The sequence below is a fragment of the Phalacrocorax aristotelis genome, chromosome 11 (assembly GCF_949628215.1).
Source record: "Phalacrocorax aristotelis chromosome 11, bGulAri2.1, whole genome shotgun sequence".
Lineage (NCBI taxonomy): Eukaryota > Metazoa > Chordata > Aves > Suliformes > Phalacrocoracidae > Phalacrocorax > Phalacrocorax aristotelis.
Window position 1 is genome coordinate 10,510,537 of NC_134286.1, and position 16,607 is coordinate 10,527,143.

At 44.8% G+C, this 16,607-nt stretch overlaps 1 long non-coding RNA gene across 2 annotated transcripts in view; it reads right to left on the bottom strand.

The window, feature by feature from the left end:
• Window positions 1-1,213: 1,213 nt before the first annotated feature.
• LOC142063283 (uncharacterized) overlaps window positions 1,214-16,607 on the bottom strand; it is a 36,414-nt gene continuing 21,020 nt past the window's right edge. For both annotated transcript variants that reach the window (XR_012662723.1, XR_012662724.1), the window contains one exon: window positions 1,214-15,801. This is a non-coding gene — a long non-coding RNA (uncharacterized LOC142063283). The remainder of the gene's footprint in view (window positions 15,802-16,607) is intronic.

The window sequence follows — 16,607 nt, forward strand, 5'->3', positions numbered from 1 at the left end:
CTATATGCTCCTCCAAAATGCTTTTACTGTATTTGTTCATTGTAACAAGTTTTGTAAAAGAATTCTCCATTTTCTCTTGTGCTGAATCTGGCAGTATCAGCTATTTCTCTCTAAAGCCCTGGTTAGAAAACTGGGCATTTGTCTTCTTCTGTGATTTTCTCCACTGTGCTTTTCATGTCATCGCTGAAATGGAAATATTTTACTAGTTAAATGGAGAAAAAAGCACTTAAGGCAGATGCTTTTTCATCATCTGGCTAACACAGAGCTCCTCAGCATTCAGAATGGTGGTTTACTGCAACAAATTAAGTGCACAAATTTTTCATGTGGAAGAAATCGTTTCTGAATTCCCTCTGAAACCCCATTTCTTCTGTAGCAAGATGAGTTAATGAAGAAATTTATAATTTAGTGTCTGTTACTGCTATAGAGAAGCTTATTCTAGCTCTCAAAAGTAGTAATTTTCCATTATTTTAAACTCCTTCAGCCATGATCTGGGAAGAGCAGCTGCAATCGTTCCTGCAGCTGAACCGTTTAGTTGCCTACCTTTCCTTGCCTAAGCCTAATGATGCCCTAAGCTGACCACCAGGTCTTTAGCCAGGCACATGTGCTTTAGTGCTGGTCAAAAGCATCTGCAGAAGAAAGAAAAGAAGAAGAAGAAAAAAACCTGAGTAAGAGCAGCACTTTTTTGGCTGCCCCCCTGGTGGTCCATCCGAGTTGCTTTGGCCCCATCCCTCCCTGTTGTACCGATGCCGCAGTACATTCCCAGTGGCGAGGAGGCCCTCTCTGTGTGCAGGCTGGTTGCAGCACGGGAGCGAGGTGAGAAGCGTGACCCTCAACGTGCTCAGTCCATGCTGCAATGTGTCAGGGTTTGGTAGCCTGTGTGACATGAATTTGGGGTCTTCCAATGTGGGGCAAGTCATCCACCTTCATCTTCTGGGCAGCGTAGAGCCCAGACTTTTCAGCTCCTTGGCAAGGCACGGCCACTGGGTTTTGACCTGGGATAAGGAGCCGGTGCATTCCCCATACAGACGTGGATGTGTTTTTCCAGGTCTGTAATGCTTGCAGGAAATGATGCCACTGTGTTTGGTTTCTCCTGAAAGGCAGTCAGTACATCCTAACACCAGGTTTTTGTGCTTTCAGAAATGGATGCACCCAGAGGTTTTTGTTGAAAGGAAGAAGACAGATGACATGGGGAAAAAAAACATTGATTCAGCTTAAAAATAGAAATTTAGTTTTATTTCTAGGTTAATGTTTTAGAAGTTTTCTTTCTGTCTTCTTGATAGCATTCTGTACTGCCTTTCCGCCATGCCTTTTTTAATTGGGAAATAATTAGATTGCTAAACTGAATAGTTCAAAGATTATTCCTGACTGCAGTTTGATTTCCTCTGACACAGATAATACGTTACAGGCCTGTCTCAGGCATCCCTAATGTCAGTAATCTTGTTACATTGGTCCAGTGTTGCACCAAGAGGTACCAGGGTTGGCCTTTTCCTTTCTCCAGTGCTTGCATGGCTCAGAAAACGTGCTCCAGCTGTGGTGCAGATCTGGGAGGGAGAGTGGTTGCTCTTTGAAGCATAGATACAGCAGGTTTCCAAAGGCTAAAGAGAAATGCTAAGTAAATTAACACGGAGTAAAAAGGAGTAGAAAACAGAAGCGGAAGAATAAAGTTAGAAGACATTAACCAGTTATATGTACGAAACAGGAAAGCGTAGAGATTTCTGTTTGCAGGGCAAAGGTTGTACGCTCAGTGAAAAGGGATTCAAGAAACTTCAGAAATAAATTGAAACTACTTTTTCAACTCCAGAAGCAGATGCATTTGAGACTGTATTTTCCAAAATACAACCCAATGAATTCCATTTTGAGTAAAACTGAGTCTTTAGCGTATACAACTAAATCTGAAAAAAATAGTGACATTCAAGAAAAACTTTAAAAGCTTTTAGAAATGCAACACATGATGAGATTATTAAATTAACTGGATAGAAAAACATAATTCTCATAAAATATTAGACTCAGGGGAGACACTTCTGTCTGCAGCTGGCGTTCTAGCAGTAAGAAATAATAGATGCAATCTAAAGCACCAAAATGTACAGTCTTTAAACCAGCAGTAGTTCAGCACCCTAGGGTGCTGCTGAGCAGCAGGATGCTCTCCTGCCACGCTGCAGTCCCTGTGTGCTCCCTGCATCCAGCTGGCTGGGCACAAGCTGGGAAATGGTGAGCCGAGGCTCTCATTTTCTTCTGTGTTTTTTACGGGAACTTTTCTGATGATGTCATTTTTTTTTTTAACCTATTCATTTATTTACAAACCTGATCTTGGGGCCTGTATTAATCTGTCAGTGTTCCTCTTCAACAGCAAGAACATTTAGATAATTAGCCCACTGCTGCGGGAAATCGAGGGATGACAATCTAATGACAGACCTATATTAAGGATGCTTTAGGAATAAGAAATCAATGAGACAGTGGTTTGAAATGACCCAAGGACTTTCCAATCCAGTGATTTAATAACATGGTGAATAAAAAAACCCCATCTTAGTAAATACTAGTGGCCTAGAACAGAATCTGCCCAAAGGAATTTTCTGGTATTACTTTTTATTTTCTTGTCATAAAATATTTCAGCTACATTTCCCCCTTTCTGTTCCATACATTATATTAAAGATGAAAAAAAAGTTTTGTATTCAGTTTGAGTTTTTCATGAGCTTTTTCCCTCACTAGTTAACTAGGAAGGCGTTAAAATACAAATATTTAATTAACTGACAGAACAATTTAAGCCAAGTTTGAAAGTGGTTCTTCTAACTGTAGATGTGTGCCTGGAAAAGCAACAAGGAGAAAATCCCTTACTTTGAAACACATTTAAGTTCTTCTTTCTTCTTTTGTGCAGAGACGAACCTGTTTGATCTCACTCTTTTGTAAAGTAACTCTTCGCCAGATTAAATATGAAGATCCCTATCAGAAAACACTTGGTTTTGACAAGACTGACAGAGTCCTACATAGCCTGCAACATGGTGATGGCTGGCACTGAAATGAAAAGGACTTGGATAATGAATAAAGAATATTTCAGTAGCATGGCTCATAAGTAATACAAAGGCAGCTCTGGCAACGTCTGTTCTAATTACAGACTAGTTGCTATGTTGTAACAATCATGGGTATTAAGTGTGTGGGATGCTGAAACGTGTGGGCATCCTGCTAAGCTTGATTCCTTGCAACTGAAATCCCATCTGTCCCAGCTGGAAAGTGGGCAATGTATGTATGTAGGCACCTAAATACGGACCAAGGGTGACTAAATGTATGTATCTTTTTTTTTTTTTTTCTTTTGGCCCTCCTGGCCACAAACTTTTTGAGCTGTCAGAAAACATGGAGGCAGTTACATGCTGCACAGTCTAACAGCCAATTGCCCTGTTGCAACCTGGTTCTCTGGGTCTGTTCCTCATTGCACAGCACTGCCACAGTGCAGCATTTCCAGACTATCTCAGTGGGATCAAAGAGCAGAAGCAGCAGCATTTCCAAGTTATGTTTGCGCTGTGGAGGCAGAGGATGCTTTTTTTACCTCCAGGATTTCAGCACATGAGGTAATGTGGTCTGCTGTGGTTTTGAAAAGCAGAGCTGCGTTCAAAAGGCTGGTAGTAAATCTTGGATTTGCAACTTGGAGCTGCCTGACGGGAATGTCTGCAATGGGACAGCAGTGCTGAATGACTGCCTCTCTGACGGGCTTCCTACTCTGGTTAGAGAGGGATGGGCTTAGGCAGTAGGATGGTCAATGTGACTCAAATCTGCAATTTAATGAAGCCAGGTCCAGATGTGGAATTTGCTCCATTTCAACAGTTAATGAATTGGAAAATTATCCAAGCTCAATTTTCGGTTTCCTTCAAGGTTCTTGATTCCTAAGTTTGGGTGATTATTTCCCTGTGCATCATTTGCCCTTGCCCACTGCTTGTCTTTCTGTCCTTCAGGCTTAGAAGATTTCTTTCTCCCATTTCTGAAAGGGGAGACTCTCTGCCTTTTTTCCAGATGCTTTAGGGATGTGAAGTATTATGCATGACTGCACAGAACAGTGCTCACAAGCTGCTCTCTTGTGACAATTCCACGGGACCATCTCACAGGTGAAGATTTCTGCATTTAGGTGGTGTGTAGTGAGGAAGGTGGTCCCTGTGCTAGGAAACCTGTAGTGTTAACTATCCATGGCTACCATCTGATGTTTTAAAAATCACCTGAAGCATACAAGCAAGCTGAAGGCTCGCAGACTGCAGCAGGAAGGAGAATGAAAGATGTGAGTAAGATTTTGGGAAGGAGGGGTGGGTTTGTTTTTGGGTTAATGTCTCCAGTAATGAAGAACTGACGGAGGACAGAAAAATCCTCTTATACTCTGACCGTCTTCTCTAATCATGCTAACACGTTTTAACGAATCCCAGACTGGCAGGGGTTGGAAGGGCCCTCTGGAGCTCATCCCGTCCCACCCCCTGCTGGAGCAGGCACACCCAGAGCAGGGGGCACAGGGCCGCACGTCCAGGCGGGGTGTGAATGTCTCCAGGGAAGGGACCCCACAGCCTCCCTGGGCAGCCTGTGCCACTGCTCTGGCACCCGCACAGGGAAGGGGTTTCTTCTCATACTGAGGTGGAACTTCCTGTGTTCCAACTTGTGCCCGTTGCCCCTTGGCCTGGCGTTGGGCACCACTGAAAAGAGTCTGGCCCCATCCCCTTGACACCCACCCTTCAGATATTTATAAGCATTGATAAGATCCCCCTCCGCCTTCTCTTCTCCAGGCTGAACAAACCCAGGTCTCTCAGCCTTTCCTCATAAGGGAGATACTACAGTCCCCTGATCATCCTCGTAGCTCTCTGCTGGACTTGCTTAAGCCCAGAACTAGACACAGCACTCCAGCTGTGGTATCACTAGGGCAGAGTGGAGGGGGAGGATAACCTCTCTCGATCTGCTGGCCACACTCCTTTTTATGCACCCCAGAACACCATTGGCCTTCTTGGGCACAAGGGCACGGTGTTGGCTCATGGTCAGCTTGTTGTCCACCAGCACTCCCAGGTCCTTCACAGCAGAGCTGCTTTCCAGCAGGTCAGCCCCCAGCCTGTGCTGGTGCGGGGGGTTGTTCCTCCCCAGGGGCAGGACCTCGCACTTGCTTTTGTTGAATTTCATGAGGTTCCCCTCGGCCCAGCTCTCCAGCCTGTTCAGGTCTCGTTGGACGGCAGCACAGCCTTCTGGTGTATCAGCCACCCCTCCCCGCTTGGTATCGTCAGTGAACCTGCTGAGGTTACACTCTATGCCATCATCCAGGCCGTTGATGACTATGTTGAACAGGACTGGACCCAGCACAGATCTCTGGGGAGCACCGCTAGTTATGGGCCTCTAACTAAACTCTGTGCCGTTGATCATGACCCTCTGAGCTCTGCTGTTCAGTCAGTTCACAATCCACCTCACTGTCCTCTCACCTAAGCCACACTTCCTAAGGTTCCTATGAGGGTGTTATGGGAGACACAGTGTCAAAAGTCTTGCTGGAGTCAAGGTAAAAAATACCTACTGCTCTCCCTTCATCTACCCAGCTGGTCACGAAAATAACATTTACCCTGTCGTTACTCCCCATGTGATGCTCTCCTAGATTCCGTACCTTGTTGCCAACATGCCGGTGAACAAAAGCAGGGATACGTTTCAAACATCTCAGTTGTAATGGAGAGAACAAGAGAACAGCAGGTTGTGCTATAGTGCATTTGGCACCAGCTCTCACTTGCTGTATGGTGCAGGGTGCCAGCAAAGGCTGAGCTGGAGCAGAGCCAGGCGTCTGCAGTGCCCAGCTTTGCTGCTGCCCGGGGACTGGTGAGCAACAGGGAGAGGCTCTGAAATGCCACAGCATGCCTCACTTGGCCTCTCCTGAAGCTCTTCATCACTTGATGGCTCTTTATGCCAGCAAAGCAGCACAGAGGATTTGCAGACTGTGCTGTGAATAAAACACGCTGAAGGCGAGGAGGTTGCCTGTTCTGATGTCTGATCACTGTTTGGGTAGAGGAATCTCCTTCTCATCTGGCAAGTTCACTGTATCACTGTCTGCAATTAATATTTTTTTAAGTTAAACAGAACATACTGTTTTGCAAACTCTAGTGTTGAGTGCCAACATCTTGTTAGATCCTCTGCAGGTTCAAACTGGCCTGTAGTTCCTTCGCTATTTCCCTTTAAAAGGGAGACAAGCTGAGACCATCCACCAGAACACTTTCCAGTTATTTCTACATGCATATTTCAAGTATATAACCACAAAATCCCCCTAACTTTTGTTTGTATGTTTTGAAGATCATGATTTCTCAAATACATTGAAATTAATATTTGCAACAACAGAAATGATGCAGGTTATTGTTTAGCTCCTGAATACACATATGAAGCACCCTGGAGAATGTCTGCTTTGTCCAGCATCTGAATATAGCAAAAGCCAAACTTAATGTGAGAGAATATTAATGGGTTTGCACAACAGAGATGTTATATCATTAATACTCTTAGGAGCACTTACAGTATTTATTTTCTTCCAAAGGCATAATGGGAGGTTCCCTGGGAGAGTCCCCAGATGTAAAAATTGTGAACAATACACAGGATTTTATTTAGAGGATGTTCTGAACAGACAGTAACATTACAGCCAGAGCCCATGGTCACAATGGCACACAAGGATGTCCCCACTCTCAGTGTGGCTGTCACCTGCATGCCTCCTGCCTGTGTCCCAACATAGCCCAAGGGCAGTAGCTGGGTGACTTTGCCTGCAGCTAAAATTACGGTGGTGTTGCTCTGATACTGCCAGTGGTGATGAAAACTCTCCAAGTCTTGCAACAAGCTGGTGTAATTTGTGTAACAGGTAAAGCTACTCACAGTGGTGTTTCCAGGGGGTTATATGCAAAGAGAGCTTTTCAAATGCAGGGAGCGCTCTCCAGGCAAGAGTCACCGCAACAAATGAACCAAGAAAGCATGAGGAGATGGAGGAGAGCTGTTCCCTCCACCACAAATGGTCCTGTGACACCCCACTTTCCACTTATAGAGAGTGAAAGGCAAGCCAGAAGGAAGGAACAGGGCTCCTACCTGACTGAGCTATGGTAGGAAAATGGAGATGTGGGACACACACACACTTAGAGTGTTTTGCCTAAACGTTGACATTTCATTGTAGTGCCTAAAACATGCAAAGGCTTTGGGAAGCTGGCAGAACCTGCTCCCTTTCGCTGGCATGCATCCTGACAAAGGTGAGCAGTAAACTCAGCCCAGTGCCAGGGTGATGCTGGATGATGACAAAGCAGATGTGGCATGCAGGGGGGAGTTGCAGGGTGTTCAGCATCTTTATTACTGCTCTCAGGAACACCCTGGGGCAATCCCATTTCCACGCAGCTCTGACAGAATCCCCATGGCCAAGGAGGGAGCAGAGCCATGACTCAGCCTGGGGTACATCAAAGTCCATGGAGGTTTCAGGCAGAGCAGGCAAAGCCAGGGAGGATGTGGCAGGACAGACTGTCCTGTGAGTGTGACAGCCCCATTGCCTCAAGCCTGTCCTTATTTTGCAGGCTGAATTATTTCAAATACCTCACCCAGAGTGTACAGAAGCAGAATAAAGATTGCTTTCATGTGTGGTGCTCTGCTAAACAGCTGTGTGGCAAAGGCAGGTGCTCTCAGCAACCCTGGTGCCCCCATCCCTCCTACATCATGTGCATCTCCTGGTAGCTCTGCAGCACAAACCGTACAGGTACTGGGGCCAGGTTACTGTGTTTTTGACAGCCTGATCATAGGCCAGGAATATGTCCAAGAGATCGCGATGAGAAGAACACACAAACATAGCTGCACAGAATTTACTTTGCGTATATCTATTGCGTGAGAAGGTTTAACAGTGGCATAATACATGGCCCTGCAGGCAGTGAGGTGTCGATTCAGGAAAAAAAAAAAAAAAAGAAACAAATGACCTGCTGTCCCCATTCAGAAGCGTCTTGAAATGTCTTTCACTACCAACTCTGTCACGCAAGGTCAGCGCATTCGTGGAGGAATGAGCTCTGCTGTAATTTCTTTGGCTAACAGGCAGAGAGCTGTGCCTGCACACCAGCAGCAAAGCTGCCCTTCTAGAAAAGACAGACTCCTGAGACGACCCTGGGATGGAGGGAAGCTCTCTGAAAGGCTCAGCCCTTGCTCACACTCATGCTCTGAATGGTGAATCTACCACCAGATGCTGAGCCAACCAGGTACCCTTCACATTTGATGACACCACAACTGCTTAACCCCCTGCCCCATCAAATATTTCTGTACTTAAATAAGGAAAAGCTGTAACAGGGTCCCAATTTTGCATTCACTCTCCAGGTAAAGTTCTAAAGGCTTGTTGGTGAGTTATACAGCCCACACCCCACAGCAGACTTGCAAGGATTACCTTTCAGCAAATAAACTAGTGCTGTATCCATTAATTGCCAGCATTCATTGCATGTTGGTGTGTGTTGGATAGCAAATGCCCATCATGCTATACAGGGTGCTCGTGTTTGATTTTGAACAAGAGATGAGAGCAGACATCACCTTAAATATTCACGAAGAAATGTCAGCACAGATGAGGCAGTACAGGGGGAGGGATAGAGGTGGGGTCAGCATAAATAACTTATGGCCATGAGGCATGAATAGTTATTCTGGTCACATCATTCTCAGCAATATTAGTTTAATAATGTGATGCAAATCTTGTCTTTAATGGAAACCTGTAAATAAAACATGCACTTCTTATTGGAAACATATTGGCTTGGGAAACCTGGCCAACAGCTTGCAATTTTAAGAATTGTCATGGGACTTGCATTAAATAACCTTGTGGGGAGAGTCCTCCCAATTGCAAGCCTCAACAAAGTTTGTTTTCAGACAGTAACCACCTTCACTGCTGGTGAGGAGAAGAGCCCAGCTGCCTGGGCAACTCATAATTTCAGAAATACCTGAAATACCTCAGCACCCAGAAGCACCAAGCAGCCTTGAATACTGGTGATACTTAGCCAGCCACAGGTAAATTTTGTACTCCTCTCACGTACAGTGCAGCTGTACTGGTGATGGTATTCAAGGACTTCAAGGTGACAGGCATATTAGGTTAAAACAAAGAATCAGTTAAAAGGTGTTTTCTGAGGCCTTTGGTTTCTCTGTAAATTCATGTCTGCCTTTGCTTTCCACAGCCACCTTTAATTCTGAACTGCTGGCTCAGCTTTGCTTTACAATCTGCTTTGGCGTAGTACAGATGTGATACAGCTGCATTACAGACTATTAAACTTACTTACTCCTGGGGAAGTTACTCACACTCCCTGCAGGTAACGTGCCGAGGCTCCTCCTCAGTGTGCTGCTTCCCAGGGGGCTGCGTGGGGCCAGTTCTTGCATCTGAAGATAGCTTAAGGTAAACAATTTTTTGCAGTTTTGCTGGGGTAATATCAGATACTTGCACAGTCTCTGTGTCTGAATCACTGTTCACTTAACATAGTGTATATCTTTTTTCTTGTCTTTTCTTGTCTGCAGGCTTTGATATAATGATTTCTCTTGCCACAATCATTGCATACAACTCCACATGAGATTTTTTTTTCCATTACCATATTTTTTACCAATGTACTAACAAGGCTTCCTTTCCAGTTTGTTTATCTCCTCTTCTATACTCTTGCAGGTGTTGTATTGACTTTGTGAGGTGCTAACAGGCTTGTATTTTCAAGCTTTCCTTACACTTGATAAAATCAACTTTTTGCCTGCTTCCCTTAGACTCTTCATTCAGACACAAACTTTCCCCTAACATAACATACACCATGGTAGACCTGGCCTGGCTTCTCATGTTGCCCTTCTCCCACCATTTATAGGAAATTTCTTAGTGATAGAAAAGGATAGAGAAGGCAAAAAGCTTTCTGGTCTTATCTCAGCACGCAGCTGTGGTGCGTAACAAAATTAGTTGGATGACTCTGTTACCCGTCTCCTTTGCTGGAGATCATGGCTGGAGAGCCAACAAGGCGACGATACTGCTGCTGTGCTCCGTCAGCTCTGTACCAACCTATCATCTGCAGCACATCAGGAGAGCACTGTTGATGCTTAGACTGGTGGTTGTACATCCTGGGTAGTAGAGAATGGCAAAATTATTTGGGGAAATCAATGATGAAAGAGCAAAGGAGTCACATCAGTGTTTTACATCGTGCTAGAGGAAGCAGGTTGGCTTGTGGGATGAAAAACACTAGAACTGGGGCCAAAAATTCAGTCTGGGGATACAAGAGGAGGAAGGTAGTTGTTCTCTATTAAGAGGTGTCATTAAAAGAGCCACTTCTGTCTGTGACATTTGCTGACATGCAAAATCTAAACTGCCAGGTGTCGTCTTCCTATTCCAGCTATCATTAAGGAAAAAAAATCTTTAACACACTAGGCTTATGTCTCAACTAGTGAGACATCTGAAAAAAGCACACGTAGTTAAGAACAATGCTTTGAATTTTTGTAATAAGCAGGATAATTTTCTCAGGGATGGATTTATGTGGTGATGCATTACATTAGCCTAGTACTGTGCGAGACATATGGAAATTAGTGATAGATTAGATTTCAGAAAGCTTATAAAAGGGCTCTTGCAAGACCTCTAACCTTAAAATCGTTCATAGCTGAGCAATCCATTAAAATAAGTATTGAAGCAATCCTTGGCCAGTACAGTAGTAAGAAATATGCTAGTGACTAATGGGTTTTGGTTACATTCACAAAAGTTTAATATGTAGCTGTACAGAAAATACCTCTGATAATGGCAGCCACAAGACCTCACTCTGTTGTAATAAAAATTGGATGTACAGTTGTGAAAGTTGCATGTGCTTTTTGCTAAGAGCTGGATGCACTGCCAAGGCCCTTTGCAAGCCTCCCCGGTGTCTGCAGCACAGCCCAACACAGGCATGGTTGTTACCAGCAGCCTAAGACACTGTCTTCAAAGAAGACCACACCACCTGGGTTTTTGGGGGTTTTCTTCATACAGTGACAGCTCATGCACAAAAGTTGCATGAAGGCACTTGGACTTTGGAGATGCACGGTGCCAGCCAAGTCCCCAGGCAGCGGTGTCTCGTGTGGTACATCCAGGGTCCCCAGGTCTTGCGGCAGCAGTGCTGGTGTTTCACGCTCACGCATGTCTTTGGCTGGGTCAGGGCCTAGTTTTACCCATACAGTGGTTTCCTCAGTGTCAGAGCAGATTATTCTGCCAAGGCAGTGATCTGACAGTCTTGTCTGCACTGTCTCAGCCCATGAGTTTTCTCACTTTTACTCTTCTAATGGTCTCCCCCATCCCACCTGGGGGCCTGGAGTGTGAGCAAGCACCTCTGTGGTGCTTAGATGCTGGCTGGGGTTAAACAACAACACAGCATCATTTTTCATCAGCAGCACTGGATGCACACTGGGGAACTGCAGGCTGTTGAGGGTCATGGACAGGGCTGTGGCACCCCTGGCCTCACTGGGCAGCCCTTGCTGCCATCCCATTCCAAGGGGCTCCTGCAAGCAGCTACAGCATGAAAACCGATCTGACAGTGTCACTGGCCTCCCTTAAAGTGAGAACAAGGATGAGATCCTGGCTGTTCCCATTCAGGTCACGGCGTCCTGCTGAGCTGTGTCCATACCAGAGAAGAGCAGGTACATCTGTCTCCCCCTTTGCAGCTGGGCGCAAAGCAGAGCTGTGCTGCACCAGGCTCCTGCAGAAGCAATGTCACCTGTGCAGTGCCAGGCTGCCAGGGACCACGATCATGCAAGGGCTGGTATTTATCCTTTGTTAGATAAGCTAGAATGTCACCCCTTCACAGATTTGCTGGTAGAACAATTTTCCATTTAACAAGCTATAACAATAATTTCTGTTCTGATATGGGTCTTCAATCTGATGTACACTTGATGCATGCTTTCTGTTCTTTTTAAAATAGCTCTCCAACTCATCCACCCACCACTTCTGACACATTACCTTAGTTTAAATAGGGCTGTACTGCTAATTCCAGTCACTGCCTATTCAGTGCTACACATCGTTTGATGGTATTTTCCATTGCTAATCACAAGAGCTATTTGTTTTATCATTGCAAAAATTGCATTAGCTCTACTGACCAACAAAGGCCATTACCCTTGGCTGCAGCAGCTGCTGGAACAAACGAGGAGACCATCAATGGGTATCATGCAGCAACTTTGAGAGCTTGCTTTGCCTCCCACCTTTCTCTTCCAGATGTCAGGTGTTAGTGAAATGTGCCAGGGTTTCAGAGTAGTAATCACATCAATTTGAGCAGAGAACAAGCTGTCATAATTCACTGTACTAATGAAAATTATGATGACACCACAACAGAAATCTTTGCCAACCTAATCATCTCACACCACCATAGCACAAAGTTATTTAAAGACTAATGTTCTTAGTAGCATATACAAGCTTAGGAACAATTTCTGAAGGTGATTAAACACCAAAGCAAAGAGGAGTTGTATGGAGAATTTAGTTGCTGTCTGGTGAGCATTCATTCCTCTAAGCACCACCATTATTCCTACTGTGTTGAAGAAAACAAGTAGAATAAATCAAGAAGGAAGAAAAGGTGGGGAAAAGTAACTTTCAGCCAGAGAAGTGCTGGGGACTCAGTGTTGCTGCCATGCAGCATTTCACTAGGAAAGATGTAAATGGGGATGCATACTCAGTTTGGTACCACTGAATTTCCTCGCTGCAGGTCATAAAGTTAAATTAATTGGGGGAAAAAAGCTTTAGAGAAACCTGAGGAAGAAGACATGATTCAGACTTTGTGTGCTGTGTTAGCTCAGCTCCCATGCAAAGGGAAAAGGAAGAAAGTTGTGGGTCCCCTCCACTGGCATATAGTCATCACCACATGCAATAAATATGTGTATTTACTTCATCATCATTTGGGGGGGTGTGTGTGGAGAAAAGAATCCACAATGGTTTATTGGGGAAAAAAAAAGAGTATGACTTCGAACTAGTTTTAGGGAGCTGTAAGAACTAGTTTGTGTGATTTGATCTGCTTCAAACTCTATCCCCAACAGTGACTCATGAAACAGAATGTCAAACCACAGTACATTCAAGGAATAGATACAGTATTAAAAGACTGAAGGAAAGCCGAAACAAATGTGAAAGTGGGCAGTCAAAAGGAAAAAGAACAAACAGGGAGGCTGGTGGGAGGATGGAGGGGGAACAAAGGGAATCTGAGGCAAGGAGGTGAACTGGGAATGTGACAATATGATGATTCCACAGAAATCTTCTCATATTTAATGATATATCCTCTACTATTTGGAGGTATTGTTTCTCAAAAGAAATTTGAAACAGAGTTTTGAAGGAGGAATGAGATCCTCAGGCAAGCAAAGGGAGAAATCTGTTTGCATCGGTTCTTCCTTGGCTTGTAAGCAAAGCCAGGGGAATAATACTTGGAAAGTGTGGTAATTTGCAGTTTGAACTTGCCACTCAACTAAACGTCCAATTCCTAGGTTTCTGTGATGTACAGAAATACAATATCTCACATCAAATTCAAGGCACTGGTGGTACTTTTTTCCAGAGGAGAGGTGGCCTGTGGTCTTGCAGAGAGCCCAGTGCCAGCAGCCCCGCAAGAGCGCGGCTGGCTTTGTGCAAGCTCTTGGCTTGGTGCTTCCCTGGGATGAACTTGCAGGGGCTGGGGAAGGGGAGACGAGCAGCCACAGCCATAATAACATCAGAGGAGATCATGACTGAAGACTGAAAAGAAAAACCATGGAAATCCACAAAATTCAGGCTGGCTGCTGCTGAGGAAAGGCTCTATATCTAAGCAGCTCTCAGCACCCTGCTCTTGTTTGACTTTACAGGCCACCATTCTCATCTCGCATATACTCGGAGCTGCTCGCAGCCAGCCTATGTGTGTGCATGTGTCTGATTTCTGAAGGAAATGAGGCATTTGCAACCAGCCTAGCTTTTTCTCCCCATGCCTGTCCCTGGTCATCCTGTAATGAAGTGTGATAGCATGGATTTCATCAGCCGAATTTCAGGGGACTGTAGGACTACTTGGCTACACAGCAAGGGAAACCTGTAAGCCTCGAAAGCACAGCCAGCTTGGTTAGGAGAATAACTCTGCAGATAGTCCAACCCTCTCAGCTCTGCAGATATTTATGCAGCTGCCTCACACAAAGATGATTCAGCTGTCATTCTACAACCACCTGTCTCTGTTGCTGCTCCCAATATCCAGGCAATCTGTGTATCATCAGCGGTGTAAGAGGGATTTCTGTGTTACCTAGAGTAATGAGGATGGCTGCTACTGTTTTGAACATAAACCAGCTCCATGCAGAGGCAGCACGGGTTTCACTGCCCTGCATCCCCCAATACACCCAGGGCCAGGGCAATGACAGTGGCTCTTCTCAGAGTCATTCTCAGTCCAAGATGTCTCAACAAGTGAGGGAATCACATACAAAGGCAGCTTCAGTGGCTTCAGACCTGCGCAGCTGTGTGCCCTTTGAGCAGCTTGTGGATACTGGAGGACTGACTGCATGCACTTGATAAACCAAGTGCCTGTATTTATAAGACATGAGGGCTCTTTTTATTGCACAACATACTAACGCATTTACTGTATATTTCTCTCTATAGATATAGAATTACTGTATTTCCTTTCTTTAGATTTTAAGACTCTTACTCAGTTAAGGCAAAAAGAACATAACTTCCCTGTGCAAAAAGGCATTAAATTGCCAGTAAAGATGTTTTGCTCATGTCAGAGTCTCCAAAAAATGCCTGTGTGTGCCTAGAGCCAGAACTCACGAGGCTGGTAAAGAAGCAGTGACAGCATACATGCTGCACTTTCTGTGGGCAAGGCTCAGCTCCAGCCCCTCGGTGGAAATGCCACCTGTCTGATCTGAGACCCGTTAGCCATAGGGAAAAACTTCCCAACATGTAGAGGTATTTTTGGAAGAAGAGTTAAGCATCAGTCCATGCACTGTCTGAATTGCTGAACTCTCTTACGTGCTGGGGATCTCCCCTCCAGGAAAATCCTAGGATTTAACCAAGAAAGAGGTGAAGGATGTGTTTTGATTTTAAAGAGGACAGGAAGGAAATGCAAATTGGAGAGCTCTTTCAGAACAGCATCAGATATATAATGGTGCTCTTCAAGCCCTGTCTTGCATCTTAAATGTAGCTTGCAAGGTTAACAAAATCCACAGACAGCCACACTGGGAGTGCTGAATCATTACATTTTACACAGTCCTTCACACTATGAAACCTGGATGATTCCCAAGAGTGAGTAATCTGGAAATAAAAATGTGTCTGATCAATAAAATGAAATGGCTTGAAGAAATCTGAGTTTAGTGCTCTGTAAGTCCTAATTGGCTTTGCAAGTACCAGAGGTGACCTTGCCCTTCACAGTTTAGCTATTATAGCAGTGTGTGGGGTTATTGCAACATAACCACAGTGCAGTGGTGATACTGGTGCCCTTGACAGCCCAAAAGACACCAACCACAGGAGAGCTCAGCCATGAGAATGGCTGACAAGAATGGCAAAATGTCCCAGTGGTACCTGAGGAGCTTAGGGTTTTGTGCCCTGCTTGGGTTAGGAGGCCATAACATCGACTCTCTCTACATCAGATGTTGGCTAATACCTATTTGTAGCCCTACATGCCAGCTGCTTTTTTTTTTTTCAAAGACACGAGATCTAGACATACAAATTGCTACATGGGTGAGCTACTAAAAAGGCAAGTATAAGTATTCAAACAGCATGAGCTATTTAAATAAGTAAGTCAAACAAAATGCATCCCAACTGGTTTTCAACTCTCAGCACCATGATCTAAAAATCAATTGATTTTACTTAAAGAATGCTAAAACCTCTGGAGGAAATGCTCCTCTCTTCTCAGCAGCGTGCGTAGACAGAATGAACTGCAGAGGTTTAACAGTGGTTAGTGAACAGAGACAGCCCAGTAGAGCCCAACATCTCCTTCTACATGTGCTATGGTACCCCTAGCATGCTGCCCTGCCCTCTCATCGGTACCATAAGAAAAAAAAAAAGAAGGGACATTTGCAGAGTAAAATGTATTGTGAGCCCTCACAGATGGAGCTGGAAACACAGCAGGCTTTAACACACTGCTTGGCTTCAGAAAGAGGCAAGTTTGATTGGGATTTCCAGCAATACCCAGAAGTATCCCCCAAAATAAGGTTTGAACGACTTTGCCACAAGATGAGCAGAAGCTCTCAGAAGGTTCCCCTTCCCTTGCCGTGTGGATTTGAGCTGACAAAAGATGTTTGCCTCCCTGAGAACATCCAGCCCTGCCAGGCTTTCACTACTGTTGTTAAAAGTCTGCATATTTCATTTCTTGCATTGTGTAACCTGGCACTGAAAACTCACTTTGAGCTAAAATGTGACATTTCTCCCTTGTAATGAGAAAATCGTGCCCTTGTCCACTTAAAAATTCTGATAATACAAATCCAAAATGAGCTTTGCATATTTAAGTAAAACACTTTATATTGGTGAGGGGCATATGATAACAGTTCAGCAGGGGAGCAGGGAAGAACAGTTTTGCTGTTTGCACTCTCCACTGCTGCAGGGAAAGTTGTCGGGATGTTGAGTGCCGATGGCCCACCCCAGAGCCGCAGGCAGACCCATAACCTGGGAGACCTGAATAATTATTAGTTTTCCAACCATATGAACTCTGTGTTTGACATACTGCTCCAACTAGCCACAGCAC